Raw genomic sequence first — 10,463 nt, forward strand, 5'->3', positions numbered from 1 at the left:
ACCTCCCCTCGTTGTTGAGGTAAAAATCTTGGTTCTTTTATCTTTCAAGTTCTTCATAGTGATTAACAGATATAAATCCCAAACTTATAGTTCAGCCCAACGAATATGGCAATCGGACTATAATGCATCAACACTCTCACTTAGCCATAGAATTCTATAATTTTAAATTTCGGCGAAGCCCCTGGTATTCGGAAGACCGAGTTCGAGGCGCTATCCACGCCTTGGACGGACAGAGGCGGCTCCTCGCTCTAAGCGGCATAAGTCGTTAGGGACTCAAAAAACCTCTCGAACAGCGACCAGCTCTCGCTTCATCATGACAGTCAGTTTTAGCTTTCTCCACTAAGGTGCTCAACCCAGCTCAACCGGGGCACAATCGCATTGGTTCTCCTAGTGCTACCTTAGGCGATATAGCGGAACGTAAGGCACCAAAACATAGGAGCCGGGCAAACCCAACTATTGACCCAAGACATGATTCGGAGCCGATGCATATAATGCTATAAGTTCGGGGTGCCGCACTTGTTAAAGTTCTTCACTTGGCGAATGCGGTTCGCCCGAGCAGTGCATGATAGCCACTGCGGAATGGGACTATGTCGAAGATTAACTCCTCATTTCGGAAATTATCCGGAGATCCGAAGACCACTTCAAGTGTGACTGAGCCTGTACAGTTGGCCTCTACACCTGGTATTACGCCTTTAAAGGTCGTTTTGGTGGGCTTAATCCTCGAGGGATCTATGCCCATTTTCCGCACTGTATCCTGGTAAAGCAGGTTCAGGCTACTGCCGCCGTCCATAAGGACTCTAGTGAGATGAAATCTGTCAATAATTGGGTCTAGAACCAATGCGGCGAATCCACCATGACGGATGCTAGTGGGATGGTCCCTTCGATGAAAGGTGATCGGGCAGGAGGACCATGGGTTGAACTTTGGGGCGACTGGCTCTACCGCGTATATGTCCCTTAACGCGCGCTTCCGCTCCCTTTTGGGGACGTGGGTTGCGTATATCATGTTCACCATCCGCACTTGTGGGGGAAAACCCTTCTGTCCACTATTGTTCGACGCCGGGGCTCCTCGTCGTCATTGCTATGTAGCCCCTTGTCTTCATTTTCGGTGTTTAACTTGCCTGCCTGCTTGAACACCCAACAATCCTTGTTGGTGTGATTGGCCAGCTTTTCGGGGGTGCCATGTATCTGGCACAAGCGGTCGAGTATTCGGTCCAAACTGGACGGGCCCCTAGGATTCCTTTTGAATGACTTTTTCCGCTGACCGGATTTAGAGCCTCTGAATTCGGCATTAACTGCCGTATCCTCAGCATTGTCGCCGTTAATGCAGCGCTTCTGCTTGTTGCGACGCGACCTGCCACTACTGTCCCTGGTATCTAAATTGCCAGGGTTCTTGGTCATATTGTTGCTACGAGCAAGCCAGCTGTCTTCTCCCGCGCAAAAGCGGGTCATGAGTGTCGTGAGTGCTGCCATAGACTTCGGCTTTTCCTGTCCAAGGTGCCGGGCAAGCCACTCGTCACGGATATTGTGCTTGAAGGCTGCTAGGGCCTTAGTGTCCGGACAGTCAACTATTTGATTTTTCTTTGTTAGGAACCGTGTCCAGAATTGCCTGGCCGATTCCTCTGGCTGCTGAATTACGTGACTTAGGTCATCGGTGTCTGGGGGTCGCACATAAGTGCCCTGGAAATTGTCGAGGAATGCGGCTTCCAGGTCCTCCCAACAACTGATTGATCCTGTTGGCAAGCTGTTAAGCCAATTCCGAGCTGGTCCTTTAAGCTTTTGTGGGAGGTATTTGATGGCGTGGAAATCATCGCCGCAGGACATGTGGATATGAAGGAGATAATCCTCGATCCATACCGCAGGGTCTGTTGTGCCATCATATGATTCGATATTTACGGGTTTGAAACCCTCGAGGATTTGATGATCCATTATTTCGTCTGTGAAGCATAGTGGGTGTGCGGCGCCTCTGTACTGGGCTATATCATCACGTAGCTCCAATGAGCTTTGTCTACTGTGTTCAACCCTGCCGAATTTGTGGCCGGCGTGACGGTTACTGTCTCGAGCCGTGGGGCGCCCACACGATCCGTAGATCGATCTTGTTTGCCTTGCCTTGTCCTCCAACATATCTCGTAAGTCCGACGCATATTCCCGTGCCTTGGTATGGGGTGCGGCTTGAGTGGAGGGCCGAGAGGCCTCTCTGTCGCGGCCACGAGGTGCCCGGTCGGCCGCATCGAGTGCTTCCTCATCTAATCGGGGTAGCAACCTGCGCTTTGGGTAGCACTTGGAGGGGCGTTCGAGTTTATGCTCTTCGGCCGCAAGGACTTTAGTCCATCTGTCGACTAGCAAATCTTGATCAGCTTTAAGCTGTTGCTGTTTTTTCTTGAGGCTTCTTGCCGTGGCCATAAGCCTGCGTTGAAAATGCTCTTGCTCGATGGGATCCTCTGGCATGACGAATTCGTCGTCGTCGAGGCTTGCCTCGTCTTCGTAGGGAGGCATATAATTATCGTCCTCGACCTCTCTATCTGCCGCTCTCTCATGAGGGCTGGTTTCTCCATCCTCCTGTGCTAAATCTTGCTGGAAGGGGTTTTCTTCGGCACTTTCCGGAGTATTATTATCTCCCGTGCTGGAATCACCATATTTGTTTTGGCGGGATTTTGAGCGGCGCCGCTGACGCTGGCGCTTAGGCTGTTTCTTGGAGGGGTCATCCTCCGCTGTTCCATCGCCATCTCCTTCTTTTGGGGTGTCCACCATGTATATGTCATACGACGAGGTGGCTTTCTAGGGCCGGATAGGCGCTGGTTCTTCATCGTCTCCTTCGTCGGCGTCCATACCGTCGATGTCTTCGGAGTCGAAGTCGAGCATGTCGGTTAAGTCGTCGACAGTGGCTTCAAAGTGGGTGGTGGGTGGGCTTTGAATTTCTTCACCGTCCGAACCCCAACCATGCTGACCGTAGTCCGGCCAGGGCTCTCCTGATAAAGAGAGAGACTTCAGTGTCTTCAGAATATCGCCGAAAGGCGAGTGCTGAAAGATGTCGGCGGCAGTAAACTCCATAATCGGCGCCCAATCGGATTCGATCGGCAGCGGCGCAGAGGGTTCTGAGTCTGGAGAGGAGTCTAGCTCCTTGGAGTCACGAGTCTCGCAGAGTGCGGGGCTGGTGTTTGGCTTGATCGCCGTTGGGTTCGCAGCCCCCGAGGCGGCGTCCAACCACCCATCCTCGATCGGCGCAGTTGGCTCCGAATTAAGGGTCGAAGCCGATGCGGGTGCGGCCTCCAGGGCACTGTTTGGCGGCAGAGCTAGATCATGCTCGTCGTGACAGTGCGGCGCGCTCGGCAGTGGCTCGAATCCGTCGAAGATCAAGTCACCGCGGATGTCAGCCGTGTAGTTTAAACTTCCAAATCTGACCTGATGGCCAGGGGCATAGCTTTCGACCTGCTCCAGATGGCCAAGTGAATTGGCCCGCAGTATGAAGCCGCCGAAGACGAAGATCTGTCCGGGGAGGAAGGTCTCACCCTGGACTGCATTGCCATTGATGATTGTAGGAATCATCAAGCCTGACGGCGACGACACAGAGGAACTCTCAATGAAAGCACCAATGTCGGTGTCAAAACCGGCGGATCTCGGGTAGGGGGTCCCGAACTGTGCGTGCCGGATGGTAACAGGAGGCAAGGGACACGAAGTTTTACCCAGGTTTGGGCCCTCTCGATGGAGGTAAAACCCTATGCCCTGCTTGATTAATATTGATGATATGGGTAGTACAAGAGTAGATCTACCACGAGATCGGAGAGGCTAAACCCTAGAGGCTAGCCTATGGTATGATTGTTGTTGTGTATGTTGTCCTACGGACTAAAACTCTCCGGTTTATATAGACACCGGAGAGGGTTAGGGTTACACAAAGTCGGTTACAATGGTAGGAGATCTGCATATCCGTATCGCCAAGCTTGCCTTCCACGCCAAGGAAAGTCCCTTCCGGACACGGGACAAAGTCTTCAATCTTGTATCTTCATAGTCCAGGAGTCCGGCTGAAGGTATAGTCCAGCCATCGGGACACCCCCTAAACCAGGACTCCCTCAATGGCCCTCGGCAACGACGCCAGAAAATAGTCTTGATAACCCACAAGTATAGGGGATCGCAACAGTTTTCGAGGGTAGAGTATTCAACCCAAATTTATTGATTCTACACAAGGGGAACCAAAGAATATTCTCAAGTATTAGCAGCTGAGTTGTCAATTCAACCACACCTAGAAACTTAATATCTGCAGCAAAGTATTTAGTAGCAAAGTAATATGATAGTAGTGGTAACGGTGGCAAGAGTAACGGTAGCAGCTTTGGTTTTATAGTGACTGTAACAGTAGCAACGGAAAAGTAAATAAGCAATGAACAATATACGAAAAGCTCTTAGGCAATGGATCAATGATGGATAATTATGTCGGATGCGATTCATCATGCAATACTCATAACATAGGGTGACACAGAACTAGCTCTAGTTCATCAATGTAATGTAGGCATGTATTACGAATATAGTCATACATGCTTATGGAAAAGAACTTACATGACATCTTTTGTCCTACCCTCCCATGGCAGCGCGGTCCTATTGGAAACTAAGGGATATTAAGGCCTCCTTTTAATAGAGTATCGGACCAAAGCATTAACACATAGTGAATACATGAACTCCTCAAACTACGGTCATCACCGGTAAGTATCCCGATTATTGTCACTTCAAGGTTAACGGATCATAACACATAATAGGTGACTATAGACTTGCAAGATAGGATCAAGAACTCACATATATTCATGAAAACATAATAGGTTCAGATCTGAAATCATGGCACTCGGGCCCTAGTGACAAGCATTAAGCACAACAAAGTCATAGCAACATCAATCTCAGAACATAGTAGATACTAGGGATCAAACCCTAACAAAACTAAGTCGATTACATGATAAATCTCATCCAACCCATCATCGTCCACCAAGCCTACGATGGAATTACTCACGCACGGCGGTGAGGATCATGAAATTGGTGATGGAGGAAGGTTGATGATGACGATGGCGACAGATTCCCCTCTCCGGAGCTCCGAACGGACTCTAGATCAGCCCTCCCAAGAGAGATTAGGGCTTGGCGGCGGCTCCGTATCGTAAAACGCGATGAATCCTTCTCTGTGATTTTTTTCTCCCCGAACGTGAATATATGGAGTTGGAGTTGAGGTCAGTGGCGCACCAGGGAGCCCATGAGACAGGGGGCGCACCCAGGAGTTAGGCGTGCCCCCCACCCTTGTGGATAGGGTGTAGCACCCTGACGTGGATTCTTTCGACATTATTTTTTATATATTCCAAAAATATTTTCCATTGATTTTCAGGTCATTCCGAGAACTTTTATTTCTGCACAAAAATAACACCATGGCAATTTTGCTGAAAACAGCGCCAATCCGGGTTAGTTCCATTCAAATCATGCAAGTTAGAGTCCAAAACAAGGGCAAAAGTGTTTGGAAAAGTAGATACGATGGAGACGTATCAATTTCTTCGAGGATGGAAAATAATCGTATCGTGAAGCGTCCATGAAAGAAATGAAGATGTTTCAATACAATGCTCAAGCTTGAGATATTATCTTCATGGATTGTGCCGCGAAGAATTCACCAAAATCAGGAGCCATGAGAATGCAAAGGAAATTTGGGATGCTTTGGTTGATATGCACGAAGGTACCGAGTCCATCAAGGAATCCAAATTGGATGTGCTTCAAAGTCAACTTGACAAGTTCAAGATGAAGGATGGCTAAGGACTCACAGAGATGTACTCTAGGCTTGCTCTCATCACAAATGAGATTGCTAGCTTAGGAAGCGAAGGGATGACCGACAAATTCATCATCAAGAAGATCCTAAGAGCCTTGGATGGAAAATATGATACCGTGTGCACCTTGATACAAATGATGCCTAATTACAAAGTTGCTCATGAGATGTCACTAAAGGACAAGGAAGAGCTCCACAAGAAGTCAAGTGGTGCCTACAATGCTTCAAGTGATGCTCCTACAACATCAAGTGAGAAGCAAGTCTCCAATGAAGAATTGAGCTTAATGGTGAAGAAAACATGTTCTACAAGGATAGAAGCAAAGAGAGAAGCTCCAAGTCAAGATCCTACAATGAAAAAAGATCTTCTAGTCGTGATCGCAATTGCTACAATTGCGGAAGACCCGGACACTACTCCAATGAGTGTACGGATCCCTACAAGAAAAGTGAAGATTCACCAAAAAGGAGGAGTAGAAGAGATGAATCACCTCCAAGAGAGAGAAGTAGTAGAGATGATCATTAGGAACAAAGACCCTCTCGTAGAAGCAAGGATTCAGAAAGGAAGGACAAGTCATCAAAGAGCTACACAAGACAAATACATCAAGCTCACATTGGTGAATGTGTATCTGGTTCCAACTCCGACAACTACTCCGAGAGAAGCTATCACTCCGACTCCGAATATACTCAAGATGAAGGTGTTGCCGGTCTTGCACTTGTGTCATCCAACTCCTACGACATATTTGACTCACCAAATGAAGGAATTTTAAGATGCTTCATGGCTAAACGCCCTAAGGTATCACACCCCGAGTATGTTGATTTTAATAGCGATGAAGATGATTTGCTAGGTGATGATGATTTACTTGTTGACAACACTAGTGATGAAAACTATGATGAACTTTCTAGTAATCATGCTTATCAAGATGAAATGAATGAAAATGATAAGAAGGATATTGAGTGTCTAACTAAAGAACTAAACACTCTCTTAAGTTAGCTCATGAAACAACTCTAGAGGATCATAGAGAGCTACAAAGGACTCATGAGAAGCTACGCTTCGAGAAGCTAAATTTAGAGCAAGAGCATGAGTTCCTAAAAGCTGTAAATGATGATCTTCGAAAGAAGAGTTCTTCTTATCTTGCCAAACGTCTCCTCTTGTCTACTTATATGCCACAAGTAAAAGCTGACAATAAGAGCAAGAAAGATTCTTCCTCTAGTAGTAACAATAACCATGTTAAACCCAATATTGTTACTTCTAGTAGTTCTATTGATTCCACTAATGATTCTCTTAGCCAAGTTACACTTGAGCAAGAAAATAGCTAATTGAAGGGAATTATAGAGAAAGGTGTTTACAAGAGTCTTCCCGGAAGTAACTCTAATGGTGTGAACGCAACAATGCTTTATGTAAAAATGGTAACCCAACTTGTGCTTAAATGATGAGTGTGACCTATGATCAAATGTTATCATTTGACTCCTAAGTCAACATACTCATATACAGATGACCTAGTCATCGCCAAATTGCTTGATAGATGCTAGAGTGTATGTGCATGCTTTGTCACATGTTTCATTTGCTATCTTATTGTGTGAGCATGTTGGTTGCATAATTTTCTCCATTCGAGGACATCCATTTGTAGTTTTGATTGTTTAGTTTTTGTTGACCAGATGGATGGACAAGAATGCTTAAGTACTCCCTCTAGCTATCTATGCTTTTTATCTTCTCAAATTCTATTCATTCTACATCATAAAATTTGAACAAGTCTTTTTTGGACCCTCTGGGTGAGGAGCACTCGGAGCCACCGACCCGTCAAGGGCTGACTTCCAAAACCTTTTGGTGAATTTCAGTCAGACCAATACACTCATATTTGGTCCTACTGAAACCACTAGATTGATCTAGGTTTTCACCTTGGTGCCACCGATTAGAACTATTCGGTCTCACCGAGTTGCACCAACTGCAAGCAGTTCTGCATCTCAGTGCACTACTAGGGAAATGCTTATACACATGAGCTCACCAGTAGCGCTTTTAAAAAGGAAGCATTGCTGCTAAATAGTAGTAGCACTTGGGTAGAACGAGCGCTGCTACTATGCGCGTAGCAGTAGCGCTGTAGCTAGAAAACACGCTACTACTACAATTGCCACACCGTTCCAGGTAGTCTAGGTATACTAGTAGCGCTCACACGTTAAAAGCGCTACTGCTATTGAACTTAGCAATAGAGCTTTCCTCTAACCAGCGCTACTGCTAAATTCAGTCCCCTCCTAATAAGACCAAAGTTTAGTCCCACCTCGCTCCGCGAACAGAATGTTTACCACCTTAAATATGGAGCTTCTCAAACCATCACAACCACTGGATCTTCATTGAATTCTATGTGTAGGATCTGTGGTCGCAATAGGAATCTTCGCCGATTCTTAAACTGGGGAAGATTCCTATTGGCAATTTAGATTCTACACAAAAAGATCATTGATGACCAATTTATTTTTGATTTTTTTCACATGCTTAGCCTTAGCAGTAGCGCATTTTGCAGAAGGCACTACTGCTACAGGCATAACAGTAGCGCTTCTCAAATTAAAAGCATTGCTGCTATGGAGTTTAGCAGTAGCGCTTTATCCTAACGCCCGCTACTGCTAAGCGCCTTATCCAACTGACTGAGCGCCCCCACTCTCCCTCTCCACTCTCACTCTCGCTCCCCCACACACCATCATCCGCCGCCGCCGTCGTTCCCCGACCACCGTCGTCGCCCGCCGCCACCAATGCTCCTACCCCTCCTCCACTAAGGTAGTCCCTCCATCCCTCCCCCTCCTCTCTCCTCCCTCCTCCTCCCTCCTCCCTACTACGCCCCTCTGATGTCTACTACACAACTTTATTCTTGTAGAATCGTGTTGGGCCTCCAAGCACAGAGTTTTATAGGACAGTAGCAATTTTCCCTCAAGTGGATGACCTAAGATTTATCAATCCGTGGGAGGTGTAGGATGAAGATGGTCTCTCTCAAACAACCCTGCAACCAAATACAAGAAATCTCTTGTGTCCCCAACACACCCAATACAATGGCAAATTGTATAGGTGCACTAGTTCGGCGAAGAGATGGTGATAAAAGTGTAATATTGATGGTAGAAATACATTTTTATTATCTGAATAAATAAAAACAGCAATGTGGCAAATAGTAAACGGGCACAAAAATGGTATTGCAATGCTTGAAAATGAGGCCTAGGGTCCGTACTTTTGCTAGTGCAATCTCTCAACAGTGCTAATATAATTGGATCATATAACCATCCCTCAAAGTGCGATGAAGAATCACTCCAAAGTTCCTATCTAGCGGAGAACATAAGAAGAAATTGTTTGTAGCTATTCTTTCCGATCAATCTATCCAAGAGTTCCTACTAAAATAACACCAAGTTATTCTTTCTGATCGATCTATCAAGAGTTCGTACTAAACTAACACTAAGTTACTCTTTCTAATCGATCTATCAAGAGTTCGTACTAAAATAACACCAAAGCAAATTCAGATTCATAATACTCAATCCAACACAAAGAACCTCAAAGAGTGCCCCAAGATTTCTACCGAAGAAACAAAGACGAGAACATGCATCAACCCCCATGCATAAATTACCCCAATGTCACCTCGGGAATCCGCGAGTTGAGTGCCAAAACACATATCAAGTGAATCAATATGATACCCCATTGTCACCACGGGTATTCATATGCAATACATATATCAAGTGCTCTCAAATCCATTAAAGTATTCAATCCGATAATAACGAAATCTCAAAGGGAAAACTCAATTCATCACAATAAGATAGAGAGGGGAAAGCACCATATGATCCGACTATATTAACAAAGCCAGCGATACATCAAGATCGTCACATCTCAAGAACACGAGAGAGAGAAAGAGAGATATTAAACACATAACTACTGGTACAAACCCTCGGCCCCGAGGGTGGACTACTCCCTCCTTATCGTGGTGGCCGCTGGGATGATGAAGATGGCCACCAGAGATGATTCCCCCCTCCGGCAGGGTGTCAGAAGGGGTCTAGATTGGTTTTCGGTGGCTATAGAGGCCCGCGGTCGCAAAAATTCTGATCTAGGGCTATTTCTGATGGTTTCTCTATTTATAGGATTTTTTGGCGTCAGTTTCACGCGAAGATGGGCCTTGAGGTGAGCACAACCCACCGAGGGAAGCCAGGCCCACCAGGCGCACCCTGGTGGGTTGTGCCCTCCTCGTGGCTCTTCTGGCCCTCCACGAAGCTTCGGGGGTCTCTTTTGTTCCAAAAAATCGTCAAAAAGTTTCAGCTCATTTGGAGAACTTTCATTTCTGCACAAAAACAACACCACGGTAGTTCTGCTAAAAACAACGTCGGTCTGGGTTAGTTCCATGCAAATCATACCAAAACCATATAAAATTGTTGTAAACATGGCATGAATACTTCATAAATTATAGATACGTTGGAGACGTATCACCCTACCTCCTCCTCCGGCCGCCCCCTTCGCCGGCAGCCCTCCTCCCACCGCCCTCCTCCCCCTCCTCCTCTCTCATTCCTCCTCCTCCCTCATCCCACCCTACTGTTATTGTATAATGTAGTTTTTTACTGTTTTTAGTAAGTGTTCAATAGAAATAGTTTATTTAATTAGGAAGTGGTTAATAGAACTAGTTGAATTAGTAAGAAAATTAATTATTTTTATTTATTGTAAGTGCTTAGTTGAACT

This window comes from Triticum dicoccoides, chromosome 4A (genome assembly GCF_002162155.2).
Source record: "Triticum dicoccoides isolate Atlit2015 ecotype Zavitan chromosome 4A, WEW_v2.0, whole genome shotgun sequence".
Lineage (NCBI taxonomy): Eukaryota > Viridiplantae > Streptophyta > Magnoliopsida > Poales > Poaceae > Triticum > Triticum dicoccoides.